A 9,577-nucleotide genomic window follows, 5' to 3' on the forward strand; every position below is an offset into this window, starting at 1 on the left:
AGAACTCGTGCTTGAGCTGGATGGTGATTTTTTTGGGAGGAAGAAGTGTGTGGGTGCGGGAATAAGTGGAGGGGAGCCACCATGGGCCCACAAGGCAGGGGCGCGCCCTGGACCCTCGTGGCCAGGTGCTTGCTCCCCCTTTTGTGTTCTCAGTGCCAGATATTGTCAAATATTCCAGAAAAAAATCATATTTCAATTTCGGGGCATTTGGAGAACTTTTATTTTCGGGGTATTTTTATATTGCACGGATAATTCAGAAAACTGACAGAAAAATACTATTTTTACTTTATTTCAACTAAATAACAGAAAGTAAAAAGAGGGTACAGAAGGTTGTGCCTTCTAACTTCATCCATCTCATGCTCATCAAAAGGAATCCACTAACAAGGTTGATCAGGTCTTGTTAACAAACTCATTCCGAATAACATGGGACCGGAGAAATTTCGAGTAACACTATGTTACCTCAACGTGGATATGCACATCCCCAATAATAAGAATATCATATCTCTTCTTGACAGCAGGAAGAGGAAATTCAAAACCCCCAAAAATAATTGATGGAATTTTTCCAATAGAATTGATACTGTGGACTTGAGGTTCCTCGAAAAGTGTACCGTATGCTCATTGCCATTAACATGAAAAGTGACATTGCCTTTGTTGAAATCAATAACAGCCCCTGCAGTATTCAAAAAGGGTCTTCCAAGAATAATAGACATACTATCGTCCTCGGGAATATCAAGAATAACAAAGTCCGTTAAAATAGTAACGTTTGCAACCACAACAGGCACATCCTCAAATGCCGACAGGTATAGCAGTTGATTTATCAGCCATTTGCAAAGATATTTCAGTAGGTGTCAACTTATTCAAATCAAGTCTACGATATAAAGAGAGAGGCATAACACTAACACCAGCTCCAAGATCACATAAAGCAGTTTTAACATAATTTCTTTTAATGGAGCATGGTATAGTAGGTACTCCTGGATCTCCAAGTTTCTTTGGTATTCCACCCTTAAAAGTATAATTAGCAAGCATGGTGGAAATTTGAGCTTCCGGTATCTTTCTTTTATTAGTGACAATTTCTTTCATATATTTAGCATAAGGATTCATTTTGAGCATATCAGTTAATCGCATACGCAAAAAGATAGGTCTAATCATTTCAGCAAAGCGCTCAAAATCATCATCATCCTTTTTCTTGGATGGTTTGGGAGGAAAGGGCATGGGTTTCTGAACCCATGGTTCTCTTTTTTACCGTGTTTCCTAGTAACAAAGTCTCTCTTATCATAACGTTGATTCTTTGATTGTGGGTTATCAAGATCAACAGCAGGTTCAATTTCTACATCATTATCATTGCTAGGTTGAGCGTCATCATGAACATCATCATTAACATTATCACTAGGTTCATGTTCATTACCAGATTGTGTTTCAGCATCAGAAATAGAAATATCATTTGGATTCTCAGGTGTTTCAGCAATAGGTTCACTAGAAGCATGCAAAGTCCTATCATTTTTCTTTTTCTTCTTTTTAGAAGGACTAGGTGCATCTAAATTATTTCTCTGAGAATCCTGCTCAATTCTCTTAGGGTGACCTTCAGGATAAAAAGGTTCCTGAGTCATCTTACCAGTTCTAGTAGCCACTCTAACAACATAATCATTATTCTTACTATTCAATTCATTGAGCAAATCATTCTGAGCTTTAAGTACTTGTTCTACTTGAGTGGTAACCATAGAAGCATGTTTAGTAATTAGTTTAAGTTCACCTTTAACTCTAGACATATAATCACTCAAGTGTTCAATCATATAAGCATTTTGTTTTAATTTTCTACCAAAATAAGCATTGAAGTTTTCTTGTTTGACAATAAAATTATCAAACTCATCCAAACATTGGCTAGCAAACTTAGTAGGAGGGATCTCAGCTTTATAATATCTATAGAGAGAATTTACCTTTACTACCTATGTCGGGTTATCAAGACCATGAGTTTCTTCAGTAGGTGAGGGATTAAGATCATATGTTTCCTCAACAGGCGGTAAATTAAGACCATGTATTTCTTCAATAGGAGGTAAATTCTTAACATCTTCAGCTTTAATACCTTTTTCTTTCATAGATTTCTTTGCCTCTTGCATATCTTCAGGACTAAGAAATAGAACACTTCTTTTCTTCGGAGTTGGCTTAGGAGTTGGTTCAGGAATTGGTTCAGGAAGTGTCCAATTATTTTCATTTGTCAACATATTATTCAATAGAATTTCAGCTTCATCCGGTGTTCTTTCCCTGAAAACAGAACCAGTACAACTATCCAGGTAATCTCTGGAAGCATCGGTCAGTCCATTATAAAAGATATCAAGTATTTCATTTTTCTTAAGAGGATGATCAGACAATGCATTAAGTAATTGGAGAAGCCTCCCCCAAGCTTGTGGGAGACTCCCTTCTTCAATTTGCACAAAATTATACATATCCCTTAAAGCAGCTTGTTTCTTGTTGGGGATCGTTGCAGAAATTAAAAAAATTCTATGCATCACCAAGATCAATCTATGGAGAGACTAGCAACAAGTAAGAGGGGAGTGCATCTTCATACCCTTCAAGATCGCGACGCGGAAGCGTTACAAGAACGCGGATGAAGGAGTCGTACTCGCAGCGATTCAGATCGCGGTTGATTCTGATCTAAGCGCCGAACAACGGCGCCTCCGCGTTCAACACACGTACAGCCCGGGGACGTCTCCTCCTTCTTCATCCAGCAAGGGGGAAGGAGAAGTTGGGGAAGAGCTCCAGCAGCACGATGGCTGATAACCCAGAAGTATAGGGGATCGCAACAGTTTTCGAGGGTAGAGTATTCAACCCAAATTTATTGATTCGACACAAGGGGAGCCAAAGAATATTCTCAAGTATTAGCAACTGAGTTGTCAATTCAGCCACACCTGGATAACTTAATATCTGCAGCAAAGTATTTAGTAGCAAAGTAATATGGAAGTAACGTTAACGATAGCAAAAGTAATATTTTTGGATTTTGTAGTGATTGTAACGATAGCAACGGAAAAGTAAATAAGCAAAGAACAATATGTGAAAAGCTCGTAGGCATTGGATCGGTGATGGAGAATTATGTCGGATGTGGTTCATCATGTAACAATCATAAGATAGGGTGACACAGAACTAGCTCCAATTCATCAATGTAATGTAGGCATGTATTCCGAATATAGTCATACGTGCTCATGGAGAAGAACTTGCACGACATCTTTTGTCCTACCCTCCCGTGGCAGCGGGGTCCTAATGGAAACTAAGGGATATTAAGGCCTCCTTTTAATAGAGTACCGGAACAAAGCATTAACACATAGTGAATACATGAACTCCTCAAACGATGGTCATCACCGGGAGTGGTCCCGATTATTGTCACTTCGGGGTTGCCGGATCATAACACATAGTAGGTGATTATAGACTTGCAAGATAGGATCAAGAACTCACATATATTCATGAAAACATAATAGGTTCAGATCTGAAATCATGGCACTCGGGCCCTAGTGACAAGCATTAAGCATAGCAAAGTCATAGCAACATCAATCTCAGAACATAGTGGAGACTAGGGATCAAACCCTAACAAAACTAACTCGATTACATGATAAATCTCATCCAACCCATCACCGTCGCAAGCCTACAATGGAATTACTCACGCACGGCGGTGAGCATCATAAAATTGGTGATGGAGGATGGTTGATGATGACGACGGCGACGGATTCCCCTCTGCGGAGCCCCGAACGGACTCCAGATCAGCCCTCCCGAGAGGTTTTAGGGCTTGGCGGCGGCTCCGTATCGTAAAATGCGATGAATCCTTCTCTCTGATTTTTTTCTCCCCGAACACGAATATATGGAGTTGGAGTTGAGGTCGGTGGAGCACCAGGGGGCCCACGAGGCAGGGGGGCGCGCCCAGGGGGGCAGGCGCGCCCCCCACCCTCGTGGACAGGTGGTGGGCCCCCTGGCCTTGATTCTTTCACCAATATTTTTAATATTTTGCAAAAATAAGTTTCGTGGAGTTTCAGGTCATTCCGAGAACTTTTGTTTCTGCACATAAATAACACCATGGCAATTCTGCTGAAAACAGCGTCAGTCCGGGTTAGTTCCATTCAAATCATGCAAGTTAGGGTCCAAAACAAGGGCAAAAGTGTTTGGAAAAGTAGATACGACGGAGACGTATCAACGGCGTGGTGGTGAGCTTGCAGTTCTCCGGCAGGGCTTCGCCAAGCGCTACTGAGGAGGAGGAGGTGTTGGGGAGGGAGAGGGCTGCGCCATGGGAAGGGTGCGGCTGGCCTCTCTCTCCCTCAGTATATATAGGGGGAAGGGGGTGGAGGAGGCGCCCTAGGGTTCCCTAGGGGAGGGGTGGCGGCCACAGGGGAAACCCTAGATGGGTTTGGGCGCCCCCACCCAAACTTGCCCCCCAAGCTGGGAGGGGTGGCTGCCCTAGGGGAGGCGCCCCCGCCTCTCAACGTTACGTGAGATGGGGTGGGAGGGGCGCACAGCCCCTTAGTGGGCTGATGTGCCCCCTCCCCTTGGCCCATAAGGCCCCCCAACGCTTGCCGGGGCCTCCGAAACACCTTTCGGTCACGCTGGTCGTCACCCGGTACTCCCAGAACAATTCCGGACTCCAATACCCTTCGTCCAATATATCGATCTTCACCTCCAGACCATTCCGGAGTTCCTCGCCACGTCCGGGATCTCATCCGGGACTCCGAACAACCTTCGGTAACCACATACTATTTCCCATAACAACTCTAGCGTCACCGAACCTTAAGTGTGTAGACCCTACAGGTTTGGGAATCATGCAGACATGACCGAGACACCTCTCTGGCCAATAACCAATAGCGGGATCTGGATACCCATATTGGCTCCCACATGTTCCACGATGATCTCATCGGATGAACCACGATGTCGGGGATTCAATCAATCCCATATACAATTCCCTTTGTCTATCGGTATGTTACTTGCCCGAGATTCGATCGTCGGTATCCTTATACCTTGTTCAATCTCGTTACCGGCAAGTCTCTTTACTCGTTCCGTAACGCATGATCCCGTGGCTAACTCCTTAGTCACATTGAGCTCATTATGATGATGCATTACCGAGTGGGCCCAGAGATACCTTTCCGTCATACGGAGTGACAAATCCCAGTCTCGATTCGTGCCAACCCAACAGACACTTTCGGAGATACCTGTAGTGCACCTTTATAGCCACCCAGTTACGTTGTAACGTTTGATACACCCAAAGCACTCCTACAGTATCCGGGAGTTGCACAATCTCATGGTCTAAGGAAATGATACTTGACATTAGAAAAGCTCTTGCAAAACGAACTACACGATCTTGTGCTATGCTTAGGATTGGGTCTTTTCCATCACATCATTCACCTAATGATGTGATCCCGTTATCAGCGACATCCAATGTCCATGGTCAGGAAACCATAACCATCTATTGATCAACGAGCTAGTCAACTAGAGGCTTACTAGGGACATGTTGTGGTCTATGTATTCACACATGTATTACGGTTTCCGGTTAATACAATTATAGCATGAACAATAGACAATTATCATGAACAAGAAAATATAATAATAACCATTTTATTATTGCCTCTAGGGCATATTTCCAACAAGAAGCCACAAGAATGTCGTGTCCAATCCTGCCAAATGCATGGCCCGCTCAATACTCAATTAGCTCATGGCCTAGTACCTCCACATGAATGTGCACCCTCGCTATAATTGACCGACACATGTACGGGACTGGGTTTTTTTTTTGGGAAGGTTTCCAGGCTAGTTATGTTCTTTCTTTTTTGTGTTTTATCTGCTATTTTATTTCCTGTTTCTTGTTTTTTTCTTTTTATGTTTTCCATTTTGAATTTATGAATAGTTTTGAAATTCATGAACCTTTTTGAATTCATGAATATTTTTTGAATCCATGAATAAATTATCCAACTCATTATTTTTTAAATCACAAATATTTTAAAATTATCAAACACTCTCTAGATTCATAAATATTTTAAAAATTCATGAGGTTTTGAAAATTCATGATTTTTTGAATTCATGTTTTTATTCGATTGGAAAATTGATAGCCAATGCCAGGTCTGCGTTTTTTTGAACGTTCAAGCGGGGAAAAACAAGTGTGTGAGCAAGCTTGCCAACGAACACACTATTGGACAGAACCCAAGTAACCTTGTGTAAGGTTTTTGGTGACTATTCCATACAAACAACGTTTGAATAGGATCTCCCTTCCTCCACCCTCCTTGTCCCTTTTTATGTTGGAAAATGGCTCCAACTATGGTTCTATGTCATCCAAGCGAAACCAAACGGAATTCGGCTATGACGCTCGGTGGAGAGGCCAAACAGCAATCCTGACAATATAGACTAAACAACAACAATTCACATGACCAAGGAAGTATTTTAAAACAAAAATAATAATATGGAAATCATCCTCGAGTGAATGCAAAACAAAGATAACATCACATGAGCTAACATGATGCTCAACTCCATGGATAATCTAGAGCATGAAACCGTCCTCCACAAATTGAAGCGATAACACCCTTGCACGCAGTGGCGGTGCCAGGAAAATTTAATTAGGGTGGTCGAGTGTTGTTATTCCTTTTCCGCAAAAAAGAGTGTTGTTATTCCTTGTCAAGGAGGGCCAACCTACGAGAATGTTGGGTAACGCAGTAATTCAAAAAATTTACCTACGATCACGCAAGATTTGTCTAGGAGATGCATAGCAACAAGCGGGGAGAGTGTGTCCACGTACCCTCGTAGACCGAAAGCGGAAGCATTTAGTAACGCGGTTGATGTAGTCGAACGTCTTCGCAATCCTACCGATCCAAGTACCGAACGTATGACACCTCCGCGTTCAGCACACGTTCAACTCGATGACGTCCCTCGAGCTCTTGATCCAGTTGAGGCCGAGGGAGAGTTCCGTCAGCACGACAGCGTGGCGACGGTGATTATGAAGTTACCGGCGCAGGGCTTCGCCTAAGCACTATGACGATATGACCGAGGTGTGTAACTGTGGAGGGGGGGCACCGCACACGGTTAAGAGAAACTTGTGTGTCCTTGGGATGCCCCCTGCCCCTGTATATAAAGGAGGGAGGAGGAGGCCGGCGGCCAGGGAGGAGGCGCGCCATAGGGGAGTCCAACTAGGATTCCTAATCCTAGTTGGAGTCCCCTTCCTTTTCCAAGAGGGAGAGAGAGGGAAGGAGGAAGAGGGGAGAAGGAAAGAGGGGGCGCCGCCCCTCTCCCTAGTCCAATTCGGAATGGCCATGGGGGGGGGGGCAGCCTCCCTTGTGGCCCTCCTCTCCTTTCCATTAAGGCCCATGAACTTCCCCGGGGGGGGGGGGGGGTTCCGGTAGCCCCCGGTACTCCAAAACTCATCCGAAACAACCTGAACCATTCCGGTGTCCGAATGTAACCTTCCTATATATGAATCTTTATGTCTTGACCATTTAGAGACTCCTCGTCATGTCCGTGATCTCATCCGGGACTCCGAACAAACTTTGGTTCATCAAATCACATAACTCATAATACAAGCGTGCGGACCGTACGGGTTTGAGAACTATGTAGACATGGCCGAGACACATCTCCGGTCAATAACTAATAGCAGAACCTGGATGCTCATATTGGTTCCTACATATTCTACGAAGATCTTTATCGGTCAAACCGCATAACAACATACGTTGTTCCCTTTGTCATCGGTATGTTACTTGCCCGAGATTCGATCGTCAGTATCATCATACCTAGTTCAATCTCGTTACCGGCAAGTCTCTTTACTCATTCCGTAATGCATCATCCCGTAACTAACTTATTAGTCACATTGCTTGCAAGGCTTATAATGATGAGCATTACCGAGAGGGCCCAAAGATACCTCTCCAATACACGGAGTGACAAATCCTAATCTTGATCTATGCCAACCCAATAAACACCTTCGGAGACACCTATAGAGCATCTTTATAATCACCCAGTTACGTTGTGACGTTTGATAGCACACGAGGTGTTCCTCCGGTATTCGGGAGTTGCATAATCTCATAGTTAGAGGAACATGTATAAGTCATGAAGAAAGCAATAGCAATAAAACTAAACGATCATTATGCTAAGCTAACGGTTGGGTCTTGTCCATCACATCATTCTCTAATGACGTGATCCCCTTCATCAAATGACAACACATGTCTATGGCTAGGAAACTTAACCATCTTTGATTAACGACCTAGTCAAGTAGAGGCATACTAGGGACACTCTGTTTGTCTATGTATTCACACATGTACTAAGTTTCCGGTTAATACAATTCTAGCATGAATAATAAACATTTATCATGATATATGGAAATATAAATAACAACTTTATTATTGCTTCTAGGGCATATTTCCTTCAGAGAATGCACCACTTCAGCAATAATTTATCACTCCTTACATGCATATTGGGGCTTAAATCAGTGGTGTTAGCGGGGCAGCGCCCCTGCTGGCCCCTATCTCCGCTTGCACTCTTCATTGGGTTTACAACGGTGGCTTCCTAGTCACCAGATTTCCGTTCCTCGCCTGAAAGTTCGCCACCATGGAGTACTTCAGCCAAAAGGCATCCTTTTCAAGCTTGCATCATATGGACACAAGTATTTTCGAGACATGCTCTTTTCCATGCCCTGGTCAAAGTATCATTCATCGAATCAGGCTATTGCAATGCTTCTCCAAAGAACATGTACACCAGACCAAGAGCTTCGTTAAAACATTAACTATTTCTAACTTTCATTAAATATCAGAGAGTCGCAACACGAACAAGCTCAATAGCTTGGTGATTTTTATTGCTAACCTACCGACAATGAATTGATAAGTAACATATGGGTTAATCCCAGTGTGTTGGCTTATATTTATCCAGACATGACAACAAAACATTTGAAAAACAAATGTATGCAACTTTGTGACTCTTGAGAGAAATGACAAGATAGATCATCAACAATTTGTCTCTTAACTAAATTATCCCTAGTTAATAGTAGCTTTTTGTTAGCCAACGGCCACATGAAGACGCGGGTTCTGGGAGGCACATTCAAGTGCCAAATAGTAGTGATATAAACATGGGTAATCATCTAAAATTCACGTCAACCTATAAAGGTCTTACAGAGTATATTCCATTAGACTCAAGCTTCTAGATAACAACATTTTCCTCCCCACTAAATCGCAGAGATTCATCAATATGTGACAAATCAAACCATTATTCGAGTAATCTCGTATCGATGCATTTCCTAAGAGTGATCCTTTTTCCTTTCTTTCGAAAAGGAGGCCAAAACCCGGGCCTCTACATGCACACAACCATATTTATTAACTTTACTAATGTTGATGCAAGGCAATAAGATCAAAGTCATCACCAAGTAAAGTACAAAGCATAAGTAACTATGGCGACTAGATTGACTTCTTCCACAACAACGCATTGGAGAAGGCCCCTTAAGAGTGATCCTAAGGCATACTATCCAAGGCATCGGCTACGACAATGTTCGGATTAGCTGTCGCCTGAAAACATAATTTGGGCAAGTCGTTTTTTTTATCAAAATTGATTTACACTAATTTGGATAAGTTCAAATCAGTCCATGATG

The sequence above is a fragment of the Triticum aestivum genome, chromosome 1D (genome assembly GCF_018294505.1).
Source record: "Triticum aestivum cultivar Chinese Spring chromosome 1D, IWGSC CS RefSeq v2.1, whole genome shotgun sequence".
Lineage (NCBI taxonomy): Eukaryota > Viridiplantae > Streptophyta > Magnoliopsida > Poales > Poaceae > Triticum > Triticum aestivum.